Source organism: Pelodiscus sinensis, chromosome 1, assembly GCF_049634645.1.
Source record: "Pelodiscus sinensis isolate JC-2024 chromosome 1, ASM4963464v1, whole genome shotgun sequence".
In the NCBI taxonomy this organism is placed as follows: Eukaryota; Metazoa; Chordata; order Testudines; family Trionychidae; genus Pelodiscus; species Pelodiscus sinensis.
In genome coordinates this window covers 51,435,127-51,450,538 of record NC_134711.1, presented here as the reverse complement: position 1 = coordinate 51,450,538, position 15,412 = coordinate 51,435,127, and the positions used below count along the sequence as shown (strand labels likewise).

At 43.6% G+C, this 15,412-nt stretch overlaps 1 long non-coding RNA gene across 2 annotated transcripts in view; it reads left to right on the top strand.

Annotated features, from left to right (window-relative positions):
• Window positions 1-7,190, top strand: part of LOC102461070 (uncharacterized) — a 78,304-nt gene extending 71,114 nt beyond the window's left edge. For both annotated transcript variants that reach the window (XR_012900740.1, XR_012900741.1), the window contains one exon: window positions 4,696-7,190. This is a non-coding gene — a long non-coding RNA (uncharacterized LOC102461070). The remainder of the gene's footprint in view (window positions 1-4,695) is intronic.
• The last annotated feature ends 8,222 nt before the right edge of the window (window positions 7,191-15,412 follow it).

The window sequence follows — 15,412 nt, the reverse complement described above, 5'->3', positions numbered from 1 at the left end:
ATGCACGAACATTGACAACGTGCTAGCAGATCTCCCTATTGGTGTATTCAGACTTGCAGCTGCGTATTCTTATGGGGATCTGTGCATGCAAACACTAGTCAGTTGCAGAGGGATCTACTCCTCATATGCGCAAACAGGTTTTTTTTTCTGGGAATGTGTGCCCTCTCTTAGTAATCTGGCACTGATTAATTTATGGAATGGGAGAGTAATTGAAGTAGGTAATGCATGCAATTTTATCCCTAATCAGACCATGTATTAATCAGCATGAATGGAAAACCACAATCTTTATCCATTGACACCTAGCTTTCATTAGGATAACTTAAAGTGAAGCCAACAGAATTGTGATAAACCCAAACTGAGATGGTTTATGTGTTATACCATGTATTTTTATGAGTTTCTTTCTCCTGCCACAGCCACAATTGAACCAAACCTTTATAATCACCCACCTCCATCTTCCCAACATATGACAGCATTGCTCCAGTCTCTTGACCAAGAGGTCACTGAAGGGAGACAGATTAAAAAGACAACTTTCAGGGCAATCAACAAAGTCCATTGTACCAATATAGGTGTTCTCCCAAACCTCACTCTTTCCTATTGATACAGGAAAAAAAAGTATGCAAAATTAATGTAATGGTAAGCAAAAGTAAAGATACAGCCACTTTCAGCAATGTGACATGCCAAATCCAATGGTTGTTTAGTTACTTAAGTGTGTGTGGCATCTGATCTCACTTGACCTACTTGGTACAATGACAAGAACTGTAGCTATTAAAATGTGCTGTAGACTCAGCTTATTTACTTTTTTTCTGGCACCTGTCTGGGACTAATGCACTATAAAGCTCCGGCTGATGGCATATATGCTCAGCTATCCATGAAACAAATGCATTACCTCTTGTAAAACAGATATTTTTATACATTTGACCTGACATAAATGTAAAAGTAAATCAGTCCCCAAACAAATTACCAAAGATAATAAATGTGCCAGGCCATTGCTTGCCAGAATCACACAGATGCAGGAGATCAGAGTTGGAGAAAAAAAAATCCCCACAGATTTACCCACCCAAATCAAAATTAGATTCGAGAGAACATGCTTATTTTCCCCATCTGGGTTGGAGGCTGCAACCAAACTGCTCTCTCACAGACAAACTACAGGATGAAACTCTCTTAACTGGGATTCTCTGGTCCAGCAACATCCATGGTCTGGCAGAGAGTCCCGGTGGAGGGAAAGCAGTAAACGATCCCTGAGGGCTGGCAGGGCAGTGGGCTGCCTGCAGAGAGCTGACAGTGGGGCTGTCCAGTGCAGTTGGGAGACCTAATGTGTGGCTGCCCAATGGGGTTGGGAGCCCCAGCGCATGGCTGCCCAAGGAACTCCAGCGCATGGTGCATGTAGCTGCCAGGTGCCCCAGCGCTGGGCTGCCCGGTGAGGCCATGAGCTGCCCAGTGGATTAACAAGGCAGAGGGGCTAGCAGGAGGTGGGGAGCTGGCTGGGAGGCCAGCAGCCAGACTAGGGGGGGCCTGTGGTCCAAAGATGATCGTCCCTGACCTGGCAAAATCCCTCATCTGGACCAGTCAGGTCCCAAGGGTACTGGACCAGGGAGGTCCAACTTGTAGTTGAAAATGACTTATGCTGAAATGTGATACCATGGGATAAGTTCAGCCATCTAGGCATACATCAGAAATACTATATGACCTATTCTATTGAAGCCAGAATGAACTCTGAATATATTGACCTCAGTTTTCAAAAGTAACTAATGATTTTGGGTGCCACAAAATTCCTTGGTCATTCCTAGTGCACTATAATAAAAAAAAGCCTGATAGTATGTCAATAAAGCCTATATAAAAATTGTAACAATTTGCTCAGCTCAACTATCTTGTGATCCCACATCGCTGTAAGGAAATCACTACGTTGTTAGAAGGGACCAGGGCATAGGCAGTCTGGCCTAACAGTTCTGGGAGTTGCCAGGCAGGGGCTGGAGGAATCACAAGGTCAAGGAGGTAGACAAAGGAGAGGAGTGTGAGACACGACTATATAGAGGGATCCTTTTAAGCATGAGCCTTGGATAACTTCAGGAAGCAGCTACAGGAAGTGACTGCTGTCCTGATGCCTTGCCCGAAGTGCCGCCGTGGGTCTTACAATGTGATTGAGGCTCCAATCAGTGTAGATGATCTCTTTTGACATAGCTCAGTGCTATTTTGATGGGCATTTGTTGTGTAGATGCACTATTTCGAAATAAACTGTTTCAGTGGCATTATTCCGAAATAATGCTGCTGTGCAGACATAGGGTCACATAGGGTATTGGGGAAATAGCAGCAACCCTAGGTTTCTAAGCCCCATGTCCTTACAATTTTTTGAAAATTTCTAACAAAATTCATCAAATCATTCTGAGTTGCCCTTCATGTGCAGGGACATATAGACACCAAAGTTACACCCACTAAATAAATGTGAGGAAATGAACAAAAACCAAGATACATATAGGTACTTCCTCATGCAGAGAGTGTTTTTGCACATACACATGAAACTTTTGAATGTTTATTTCCTGATTTTGCCTCCAATTACACATTTTGTTAGCACAATTTAGATCTCTGTGTTTGAAAATGCATCCCTCAAGGTGTCTTACCTTCCCAAGTTGTCTGCTAACTTTACTCATATGAATAGTCTGTCATACTTCAGGAATTCTACTAATAAGGCTAAAGTTGATCATGTGGGCATGTGTTTGTGGGTTCAACCCTAACTGATTTTATTCAATGCCTTTTTTTTTCAAATCTGATGATAGAATACTTACTCAATGTCCCCTCTAGAATACAAACTAATAATTAATTTAGTCAGCCACTAGGTGTCCCTCGTTTTTCATACAAATACAGCAGCATACACATTTCTTAACTGTTAAAGGGCACTGATTTTAAAATACAAGAATCTTTTTGCTGCTGCTTCTTCATATGGCTGAGGTAAATGTAGAGCAACAATTATAATTTTACATTTTGATGGTTAAGCCGGATACATTCATTTGGGAAAGCAGAGTATTGTGGTGATGCCTCTGTCATATTTGTGCACAGGGCCTGAGTTATTATATGTTCAATGGTCCGTTTCAGATGGCCCATAGTCTCACATTGTGAGTGGTCAGTTTTCCCTTCATGCAGCTAGTATCTGCATTTGTCATGACTGGTGCAGTTACAGTTTAGGGTTGCTCATGAACTTCATGGGAGATTAAAGGCAAGGATCTTTTGCACAGGGTCTTTCATGTGGTTTTTAGTTGTGACTTCTTATGAACTGTATTCAGCTTTCCCAGCTTCATCAGGGTTGAAATTACCTTGTGGAAGATTAAATGCATGGATCCAAAAGGGCTCATGTGACTTCAGGTGTCGTGAGGGACATTGTTAAAGTCCTGGTGGACAGGACGATCATTTTCCATGATCCTCTCGAATTCCTAAGGAGTTGTGACATTGCTCGGCATCCCTTTATCACAATGTGCCACACCACTGGCAGCCAAGGTGTTGGGGTCGATTTGAGGGGTCCAATGATTCACCACTTGATGTCTAGTTGGTATCATAAAGAGTGGTCCAGGGGTCAGTGCTGAGGCTGGTTTGTTCAACATTTTCATTGATGATGGGATAGATTGCGCTCCTAGCGAGTTTGCGGATGATACTCAGCAGAAGGGAGAGGTAGATACACTGGTGGATAGGGATAGGATCCAGAGGGTCCTAAACAAATTGTCAGATTCCTTCCTTCCCTTTCCTGGCTTCAGCCAGAACACCCAACAAATAGAAGCAGTCAGCCATTTTTGTCCGGTCTCCTGAGCCTGATTGGTCTCTGGAAGCTCCCAATCCTTCTAGCCACTGGAGGATTTAGTCTTGCTGATTCTGCAAGCAGCTGTCCCTAGGAGGACTTTCTAGGCAGTCCCTGGAGGTCCGTGCTTTCTGATGCTCTTTTCTTAAAAGAGTCATTTCCCAAAGTTGGTGTAACAATGAAGCATGGTCTCTGGCGGAGGACAACAAATGCTTGGTATACCCACTGATAAGAACAAATATTTATTTTAGGCTTTATTCATTATTTGTATTTTGTGCTCTTCAGAGTGGTGGTACAAAAACTTAATCAATTACATTTAAAAATGTACAAGGAAAGTACTATATAATAATTATACACAAATCTTCATGCATCCAATAACTGGGTACACTGTAGTTGTAATCCTTCATTAAGAGTATGGGCGAAGAAGCAGTACCAATTTTTCAAGCTTTTGTCTACAACCATTTAACTAACATTAAACGCAATAAAAATGTAATCAATGAAGCATAACAATTCACATAGTGTATATTTTGTAATGTCTGATCACAGCAGGGATGATAATTGTCTAGTTGCCTATTAAAATAATATGCTTTTTAGATTAGAACGACTAATTTTATGATAATGTGAGCAGATATTTTCCCAAATGTCATACCTTTTAAACTATAATCAAGTGACTGTACTAACATTCTGCAGAAAGACTAAAATAGTAAACTACTGATGTTATTTTTCTCTGGTGATCATATCTTGCTTTTGGTTGAAATCAAATATTAATAAGCATCCTTTGACCCCTTCCTCAAATTGCCTTCACTCAAATCTTTGCCAAACTGTTATGTTTTCCTTAGAAATGTGCTCTGAGCAGTGTAAATCTCTGCAATACTTGTAAATTATAACTAATGTTCTTTTCTTTCCTTGATCAGGTTCTGTAGTATAAAATCCAGAACAAGAGGATGTTGAGAAGGCCAAGGCTATAACAGGGTTCATGGAGATTCATCAATGGCTATTAGCCAAGATAGGCAGGGTATTCCTAGCCTTTGTTTGCAAGAAGCTGGGAATGGCTGAAGAGAATGAATCACTTGATGATTACTTTTGTTCAATCCCTCTGAAGCACCTGGCATTAGCCACTGTCAAAAGACAGAATGCTGAGCCAGATGGACCTTTGGACTGACCCAGTATGGACGTTTTTATGGTAAAGAAAATATTTTTTCAAGTAGTCCCATCATGATACACAATGATGAAAACTTAAATAACAGAAAGCCGGTATCCCTTGTCTCATGGAAAAAAATTCTGTGAGAAGTGTGATTAAGCTCACATCACTGAACTTCCTATGTTCTTGTTGCAAAGAGGAAGAATTTGTACTCTCATGATGAGGAGTGTCTGTGGATTGGAGAAACCATAGTAACAAGATAACGTGAGGAAAAACAGTAAGAATCCAGAGAATCCTGGAGTTGCAGTGTCAAAAGATGTTCCCCCTCCTTCTGCTGGGAGCAGTGTTAACTCTAGGCAGATAACTGCTCAGAAATTTGTTAGTCTCTCAAAACAACAAGTCACAAATTGTGTAGGTGTCTGCTCCCTTGGTTCCATTTCCTTATCATGATTCCCAGAACATGCAGTAGTCTAATACAGAGGCGCCTGCAGGGTCATGTAGGATAGATTAGCTAGATCTGCTGATTTATGGGTGTTTGGCTTTAGTAGATACTATTTAATATCCTCTTTAGTTGCTGTTTGAGCAGAAACTATTTGATTAGTTTTACATAACATAAATTAATCCCTCCCAGTTTTCCATAACCCTTTCGGTGATAGAGTTATCACTAATATCATTAACTTCCCTTATCAATTGCGTATATCTCTTAATTTCCAATGTATAGTCATTACCATCAACCTCCTCTTTTCTCCATTGTTTTATATTGATTTTTATTGCTCCTGTTACATGTCCTCTTACCAGAGTGTTTTTATTAAACTGAAGTAACATTTAAAACAAAAATGTTGCTTTTTAGGCATCATGATAAGCATTTTTAATAATTCTTAATTTTTGTTCACCCATCTGTTTATTTTTATCATCCCAATCAGCTTTGTTCATAATAATGTTTAACTTTGGAAAAAACCTTATGAAGGATCAATCATGTATGTGCATGTCCATGTGCTGGGACTGTATTCTATTCCAAGGACATTTTACTATTGTAAGCATGAAACCTCCATCATATGCCATCCCATATCTTTGAAATTCCGCATGATAATACAGTTTTTCTTTCTTTGCATTATAGTCTGTGTTGGTGGTCTGTTACATACTGCTACCAGAACCCCATTTTATGCTGTAGCAGTATGATCAGTGTTCTCTAAGCAGTCAAAATCCCACACTCTAAATCGCCAATAACTTGGAAACAAGAATCAAATCTTTGTTGAGTGCCTACTCTTCCTTATTTTCACACTTCATCCTTCCTAATTAGGTCATAGCCAGTGATTTTAAGATTTCAGTCATGTGATTCTTCCCACCAGGTTTCATCAGTACCAACAATTTTTATTTTTCCTCATATGTGAGCATTGGCAGTTCATACCATTTGTGGTCCAGGCTCTCAACACTGATATATATGAAATTAAATAATTTATTCTCTCCCTCCCTTAACACAAGTTCATTATATTCATGCTGCTTTGAGACAGACTTACACATTTGAGTATCTATACTATGTTGACACCTTAATACCATTCCTGTTTTGTCGTTAGTTTAATATCCTCCCTTCTAGTCTAGGCATCACCTAGAGGCACTTAGTAGCTCATAGAGTCAGACCTCAGTTGCTCAGACTTGCTGATACTTAAATTTTGTTTTAGGAACTTTGCAATTGGCTTAAAATGGGAGCAGAAAGTAGCCTGAAATGTTCCACTTTTTACAGGTGCAATTAAAACAATTTATTTTTCATTGGCCTTACAATGTGGAGAGCACACTTCCCAGTGCATCTCTTGAGGAAGAATAGTATAGCTAATTGTGCAAAGGACTGGTCCAGATCCCTGGTTCCCCAAATACATATTTTTTTGTTTGTATTAAACTTATCTTATTTTGGAAAAGTCTAAATCCAGTACCTGCAAAGAAATATAGGAAAAGGCATTTAAAATTGTCCTTATGGAAATACAATAGGTTCATGTCTCTTGAAAGAGGGTGCAAGTGTAGACATACCCTAACAGAGTTAAAAAAGAACTGGATACATTCATGGAGGATAGTTCCATCAATGGCTATTAGCCAGGATGGACAGAGATGGTGTCCCTAGCCTCTGTTTTTCAGAACCTGGGAATCAGTGATGATTACCTGTTCTGTTCATTTCCTCTGTGGCACCTGACATTGACTGCTGTTGGAAGACAGGATACTAGGCTAGATGGATCTGTGGTTTGTCCCCATGTGGTCATTCTTATGTTCCTATGTATAATCTGGACCTAAGGGCATGTCTAGACTTGCTTTCACTTTTGAAAGAAGATATGCAAATTCGGTGTGAACTTCTTCCGATTGCTTTTTTGAAAGAGGTTTTTTTGAAAAAGAAAGTAGTCTAGATGCGGTTATTTCGAGAAAAAAACCCTTTTTCGAAAGAACCGTTGTTCCTAAAAAAATTAGGTTTACACGGTTCTTTTAAAAAAGGGGTTTTTTTTTCTCAAAAGAACCGCATCTAGACAACTTTCTTTTTTGAAAGAACCTCTCTTGAAAAAGCAATTGGAAGAAGATATGCAAATTCATGCTGAACTTGCATATCTTCTTTCGAAAGTGAAAAAAAGTCTAGACGGACCCTAAGTGATTTACATGCTCACATTTTAAAAAAATTATTTAGGCTCTTTGCAGTTTATCTCATTGAAAGTTAATTAGAATGAGTCTCCTAAGGGCTTAAACTGCTTTTGAATCTTTTGTAGGGTAAAAATTTCTGAGGCAAGCTATGATATTCTGTTAAGAACCCCTATTCTAAATTTGGAGTCTGGGACTGGCACACAAACACAGTACATGATGGTTACCCCCCCTTCCACACACACACCTAGCCCAGGATGGGAGACTGTACATGATACTCTCTCAGGGTACGTCTACACTACAAAGTTAATTCGAACTAACAGCCGTTAGTTCGAATTAACTTTCATAGTGTCTATACATGCAAACCGCTAGTTCGAACTTAATTCGAACTAGCAGAGCGCTTAATTCGAACTAGGTAAACCTCATTCTACGAGGACTAGCGCCTAGTTCGAATTAAGTAGTTCGAATTAAGGGCTGTGTAGCCACTTAATTCGAACTAGTTGGAGGCTAGCCCTTCCCAGGTTCCCCCTGGTGGCCATTCTGGGCCAAACCAGGAAAACTCTCCTCTCCCGCAGCCCCAGGGCCCCTAAAGGGGTAGACTCTGGCCAGACGGCACTTGCCAGAGCCAGCCCTGCCAGCAGTCTCTGCCCCTGACCCAGTGGCCCCATGGTGAGCCAGGGAGCCAGTGACAGCCAGCTGTACCCCGCCCAGTCCCCCAGCACCCAGGGGCCATCCAGGGGCCGTAGACGGTGCACACCTCCTGGACTAGTGCGGAGGTCATGGATCTCATTGAGGTTGGGGGCAGTCCCCCAACCTACATGATCTCTGCACTAAGTGGAGGAACGTGGCCGTCTACAGTTGCATAGCGGCCGCCATGGCACAAAAGGGACACAGGTGCACCCAGGAGCAGGTGCGCCTGGGAGTGAAACAGCTGCGGCAGGCGTATGCCAGGGCCACCAGGGGCGGTGCTGCAGCAGGGGCTGCCACCTGCCCCTACTTCCTTGCCCTCGACCGACTCCTGGGGGGTGGCGAGCTGGGACCGGAGGGCCCTGATCCGGGCGCACTGGAGGTGCCACTGCAAGCAGTTCCAGCACTGGAGTTGTCAGGGTCGTCCGGGGAGGCCATACTGGGTAAGTGCCATCACTGTCTCCTGCCCGGGGGGAGTCAGGGAGGGAGACCAGGAACTGCGCACGTGGGCCATGCCTCCCACGGATCATGCAGCCACCTATGCACGGGCGAGCACGTGCCATGACACCTTTGGGCAGGTGGCTCCAGCTGCATGACACCCAGGGGCCGTGGCCCAATAGGCACATGTGTGTGTGAAGAGACCTGACATGCTCCCTACCCCAGGGTGGGACCCAGCAGGATGCTCTCCATTCACATGCCCCCTCTACACAGAGGCAGAGGACATCTCCCCCCCTCCCCGGCCACATTATATACAGCACAGGGACATGGGTGTGATCTTGGGGCAGCTCCCAGTCCTGGGGAGAGCCAGACATCCTGACCATGGCCTCTGTACAAACACAACAGCTCTGATGGTGCAGGGCACGGTTGCCCTCACATCGCGGGAGGGAAGGGGGACCTGGGGGAACTGACCACTTCTCTTCTTTCTCTACAGATGCACCAGCTGCTCGTGCAGGGCGCACCATCCCGCCCAGGACATGCTCCTGCACCCGCGGCCTGCTCCGGACCACCACCATGGAGCAGGAGTACTGGGACCAGCACCTGGGGTCCTCGTGAGCCCTGAACCGCACCGTGGAGGCCTAGATGTTGCCAGACCTGCAGCTCCGCCAGGAACAGTTGGCTGAGGAGTGAGCCAGAAACGCTACCCTGCAGGCCCTGCTGCAGAGCACGGTGCCCTGTGCCCGTCCTGTGCCTGCTGCCCCCCCAACAACTGTCCCTCCTCCCACTGCTGCCCCCCCTCCCACCTCTTCCTCCTCAACCTCTACACCCTCCTCCTCAATGTCCACACCCCCCACCTCAACCTCCACACCCTCCACCCCATCCCCCTAGGGACGCCGAGGCCCCCTCCCTCGCTGTGCTGGGAGGCAGTTGGCCCGGCAAGACCCCCACCCCTGATCCCTGAGTTTCCCCTCCCCCTCCTTCCCCTTGCTTCCCCCTTCCAGCTCCCTCCTCCCAGGTTTCCCCGTCCCTTCTCCCACCCTCTCTCCTGCCCTCTCCTGTCTCCTTTCCCCAGTCTCCCTTCAGTTTCATTCCCCCTCCCCAATTGTGTTGAATAAAGAGAATTGTTATTTTTGAAAATACGTGTATTTTATTTGACACCAGGAAGGGGGGGGGCTAGGGAAGAGGAAGGAGGAGAGGGAGGAATGGGGCACAAGCCCCCAGTGGGGCAGACCAGGGAGACTGTTAGCGCTCCTCAGGGTGGAAGCTCTCCCGCAGGGCCCCCTGGATCCTGACATCCCCTCGATGGTCCTCCCAGATGGCAGCCTGCAGACAGTGCAGCCAGGTTGCCGGCAATGTGTCCACGAGATGCAGCAGAGTCCCCAGGGGCAGGTCTGGTTCCATGTTGCAGAGTGACGTGGTGCTCCGAGTGAGGGCAAGTAGAGCACTCTGAGACACAAATGCTTTGCTGTCCCTCATCGAGGTAGACAAGCAAGCGGGGAACCCTGAGAACTGTCTGTCCGGGATGGGGGGTCGGGTCCCTTTAAGCACAGCCCTCAGCTAGCCTGAGGCAGCAGCTCCACACTCTAAGTCCTGGTTCTGGCCAGCCTTAACTTCAGTTCAGGGTCCACTCAATGTGGACATGGTATTTTGAATGAGCAAAATGCTAATTCGAATTAGTTTTTAGGTCTAGATGACTAGTTCGAATTAGCTTAGTTTGAATTAACTAATTCGAATTAAGTTAGTTCGAATTAGTGCTGTAGTGTAGACATACCCTCGGAAAGAGAAAGCCGTTTAGGCTTGTTGGAATGGTAACTGACAAACACCTTGTGCTAAAGAAAATCACTGTAGCAGTAAAGCTTCTCAGGTACTACCTGTAAATAAATTTGAAGCTTCATTACAGACAGACTAAAAACCTGGTCTGAAGGAACAGAATCTGGACACCATATGTGAAGCAAGCAGGAGAGTTTATTACACACACAGTGCTGTCAGAGTGTCACATACACTTGCTAGGCTCAGTGAACACTGCCAAACAGTAGGTTACAACTTATTATATAGGATGCTCAATGGGCAGATCAAAGTGATGGGGAGAGTAAGATCCTGGACCCCTGGATAGGTGCTAATTGTGAGGCAAAATAAGAGTAATAATATAAAGTTACATAGCATGTCCAGTAAAACAAGTATTTAAACAAAGCAGACATCAATTATCAACTGTGTATTAAGTGGTGATATGTCTGTCAGCTTCAAGAAGGTGTCTCTGCACGGATGTGGTCCATCTGGGGATTAAAGCAGAGACATTAGGAGTACTTGACAATGGCACATTTGTTCCTAGCACCACTGAATGTGTCTTGTCCTGTCTCCCATCCTGGGCTAGGTATGTGTGTGGGGGGGAGGGTAACCATCATGTACTGTGTTTGTGTGCCAGTCCCAGACTCCAAATTTAGAATAGGGTTCTTAACAGAATATCATAGCCTACCTCAGAAATTTTTACCCTACAGCTTTTACCTTTGATCACCACAAATACTAAACATTATTATTGTTGTTTGCTATCTTCCTTTTTCAACTTATTAAAAAAATCCTTAGAAAAATAAGATGCTGAATGTGCTGTAGCTAAATCTAGCTTCTGAATAATTAGCAGAATTTTCAAAGTGGTGCTGTAATTACCTGTACTGGATTAAATTAATTGATTTAAATTCTTAGAAATATTCAGCATAAAAATCCTAATAAGTATAATACTATTGGCTTTAACCAAGTACTGTAGTCATGAAAAATATGGTTTTGAGATATAAGAAAATGAATTCATCTGCAGTTTTGAAATGGAACAGTGATTTTCTTTCAATCAATAAATGTAGATATCACATATTATTATCCTCTTCATATGCCACGTTTTTACTTCATTTTACCTGAATATCTTATGTAATCTTGTTTTATTTAATAGAACAGGGTGAGATTATTTTTACCGTCGAGGCAAGCTAGACCTGTTATAAAATTAATCTCTCAAGCAGGGAGATAGACTGTAAATTATGAAGATATGTGCATGTGAAAGAAATACTGCAGTTAATTTTAGCAATTTTTAAAGCAAATCAAAGTTTTAGATAACAGCAAGGAGAGAAGAATTTTTAAGCAGAGAGCTAAATCAGCACATTTTTATCTTCAGCGTGTAGGCTATTGATGAAGATGTCATCAATTTCACATAGTATTTATAGTCATTATATTGAAGGAATTAAAACCAGTCCATTTTAGAGAGATTATATGTGTAGATTTACTAAATACTGGACTTGGAAATGTTATAGTTGTGATTTGTGTTTGTGTCTTTTATAGATGTATTACAGATATATTTCTTTCAGGGTACCAAATACTGCTTCCAATGTTCCTGGCTGTCATGAGCACATATATATTAGAACTGGTAAAATATTAATTATCATATTGTAACTTCAACAAATTAGCAGACTTTATGCTTATTGTATGTTATGTGTTAACTGTCAATACTGCAATATGTTTGTATAATTGTTCACATTCCATCAGCCTATTCAAGATTTGAACAAAAATTATCTGTCACAGAAATTTTAGAACTTTGTATTTCAAGGCGACTTTTCACTTTTCTACACGTGTGGAGAAATTTTACAAAATTATTATACCTCTAGTTCCAGTAGAATATAGCACAGGTATAATACAGGGTCTGAGCCAAAGCCACTAAAATCCACTCCAGTGTGCTTTGGATCAGGTCCCAAAAGGGTCTGTGAGTGACTGAACTTGACATGGATATAGTTGTCAAAACAAGGAGTCATAGAATCATAGGGCTGGAAGAGACCTCAGGAGGTCATCAAGTCCAGCCTTGTGCCCAAAGCAGGACCAATCCCAACAAAATCAACCCATCCAGGGCTTTATCAAGCAGAGACTTAAAAACCTCTAGGGATGGAGATTCCACCACCTTCCTCAGTTACCCATTCTAGTACTTCACCACCCTTCACCACCTAGTGAAATAGTTTTTCCTGATATTCAACCTAGACCTCTCCCACTGTAGCTTGAGACCATTGCTCCTTGTTCTGCCATCTGTCACTACTGAGAACAGTCTCTCTCCATCCTCTTTGGAACCTCCCTTCAGGAAGTTGAAGGCTGCTATCAACTCCCCCTTCACTCTTCTCTTCTGCCAACAAAATAAGCCCAAATTGCTCAACCTCTCCTCATAGGTCACGTGTTCCAGCCCCCTAATCATTTTGGTCACCCTCCACTGGACCCTCTTCAATGTGTCCACATCCTTTCTATAGTGGGGGGCCCAGAACTGGATGCAATACTCCAGACGTGGCCTCACCAAAGCCGAATAAAGGGGAATAATCACTTCTCTAGATCTGCTGGCAATGCTCCTCCTAATGCAACCTAATATGCCATTAGCCTTCTTGGCTACAAGGGCACACACTGTTGACTCATATCCAGCTTCTCATCCATTGTAATCCCCAGGTCCTTTTCTGCAGAACTGCTACTTAGCCAGTCGGTCCCCAGCCCGTAACAATGGTTGGGATTCTTCCATGTAGTGCAGGACTCTGCACTTGTCCTTGTTGAACCTCATCAGATTTTTTGTTGCCCAATCCTCTAATCTGTCTAGGTCACTCTGGACCCTATCCCTGTCCTCCAAAGTATCTACCTCTCCCCCTATTTTAGTATCATCCACAAACGCGATGAGGATGCAATGCAGCTCCTCATCCAAGTCATTAAGAAAGATGTTGAACAAAACTGGCCCTAGAACAGATCATTGGGGCACTCCGCTAGAAACTGACTGACATCGAGCCATTAATCACTACCGACAGTCTAGCCAGCTTTCTATCCGTTTTACAGTTCATTTATCCGATCCATACTTCCTTAACTTGCTGGCAAGAATATTGTGGGAGACTGTATCAAAAGTTTTGCTAAAGTTAAGGTATATCACATCCACCGACTTTCCCATATTCACAGAGTCAATTACCTCATCATAGAAGCTAACCAGATTGGTCAGGCGCGACTTGCCCTTTGTGAATCCATTTTGACTATTTCTGATCACTTTCCCCTCTTCCAAGTGCTTCAAAATGGATTCCTTAAGGATCCCCTCCATGATCTTTCAAGGGACTATAGTAAGGCTGACTGGTCTATAGTTCCCTGGATTATCCTTCTTACCTTTTTTAAAGATGGGCACTACATTTGCCTTTCTCCAATCATCCGGGATCTCTCCTGATCTCCATGAGTTTTCAAAGATAGTGGCCAAAGGCTCTGCAGTGACATTTGCCAACTCCCTCAGTATCCTCACATGCATTAAATCCGGACCCATGGATTTGTGTATGTCTAGCTTTTCTAAATAGTCCTTAACCTTTTCTTTCTCCACCAAGGGCTGCCCACCTCCTTCCCATACTGCATTGCCCAGTGCAGTAGTCTGGGAGTTTACCTTGTCTGTGAAGAGGCAAAGAAAGCATTGAACACTTCAGCTTTTCACACATCGTCTGTCACTAGGTTACCTCCCTCATCCAGGAAGGGCCCCACACCCTTTCTGATCACCCTCTTATTGCTAACATGCCCGTAGAAACCTTTCTTGTTACCCTTCACATCCCTTGTTAGCTGCAATTCCATTTGCGCTTTCGCCTTCCTGATAGCTCCCCTGCATTCTTGAGCAATATATTTATACTCCTCCCTAGTCATCTCTTCTAGTTTCCACTTCTTGTTAGCTTCCTTTTTGTGTTTAAGCTCACCAAGGATTTCCCTGGTAAGCCAATCTGGTCGCCTACTATATTTGCTTTTCTTACTGTGCTCCGGGATCGTTTCTTCCTGTGCCTTTAATAAGGTTTCTTTAAAATACTGCCAGCTCTCCTGGACTCCTTTCCCCTTCATGTTAACAACCCAGGGAATCCTGCCCATCAGGTCTCTGAGGGAGTCAAAGTCTGCTTTTCTGAAGTCAGGGTGTGTATTTCATTACTCTCCTTTCTTCCTTTGGTCAGGATCCTGAAATCTACCATCTCGTGATCACTGCTTCCCAGGTTGCCACCCACCTCTACTTCCCCTACTAGTTCCTCCCTGTTTGTGAGCAGCAGGTCAAGCTGCGCATGGCCCCCGTCGGTTCCTTCAGCACTTGCACCAAGAAGTTATCCCCAACATTCTCCAAAAACTTCCTCGATTTTCTGTGTACTGCTGTTTTGGCTTCCCAACAGATGTCAAGGTGATTAAAGGCTCCCATGAGAACTAGGGCCTGTGATCTGGAGACTTCTCTTACTTGTCTAAGAAAGCCTCCTCTACTTCATCTACCTGATCCGGTGGTCTATAGCACACACCAACCACAACATCACCCCTGTTGCTTCCACCTTTAAATTTAACCCATAGAATCTCAACAGGCTTTTCTCCCTCTATATACTGGAGGTCTGATCAGTCAGACTGCTCTCTTACATACAATGCAACTCCTCCTCCTTTTCTTGCCTGCCTGTTCTTCCTAAACAGTTTATACCCTTCCATGACAGTGCTCCAGTTATGTGAGTCCTCCCACCAAGTCTCCATTATTCCAATCAAATCATAGTTCTTTGTCTGGGCCAGGGCTTCTAATTCTTCTCGTTTGTTCCCCAGGCTTCTTGCAATCATGTACAAGCACTTTAGATAACCGGTTGATTGCCCTACCTTCTCCATTTGAATCAGGGGTCCTCCTTTGTTGCTCATTCCTCCTTGTGTTTCTTCCAAGTATCCAACTTCCCCACTTACCTCACGGCTTTCGTCACGGTCCTCCAACGAACTTAGTTTAAAGCCCT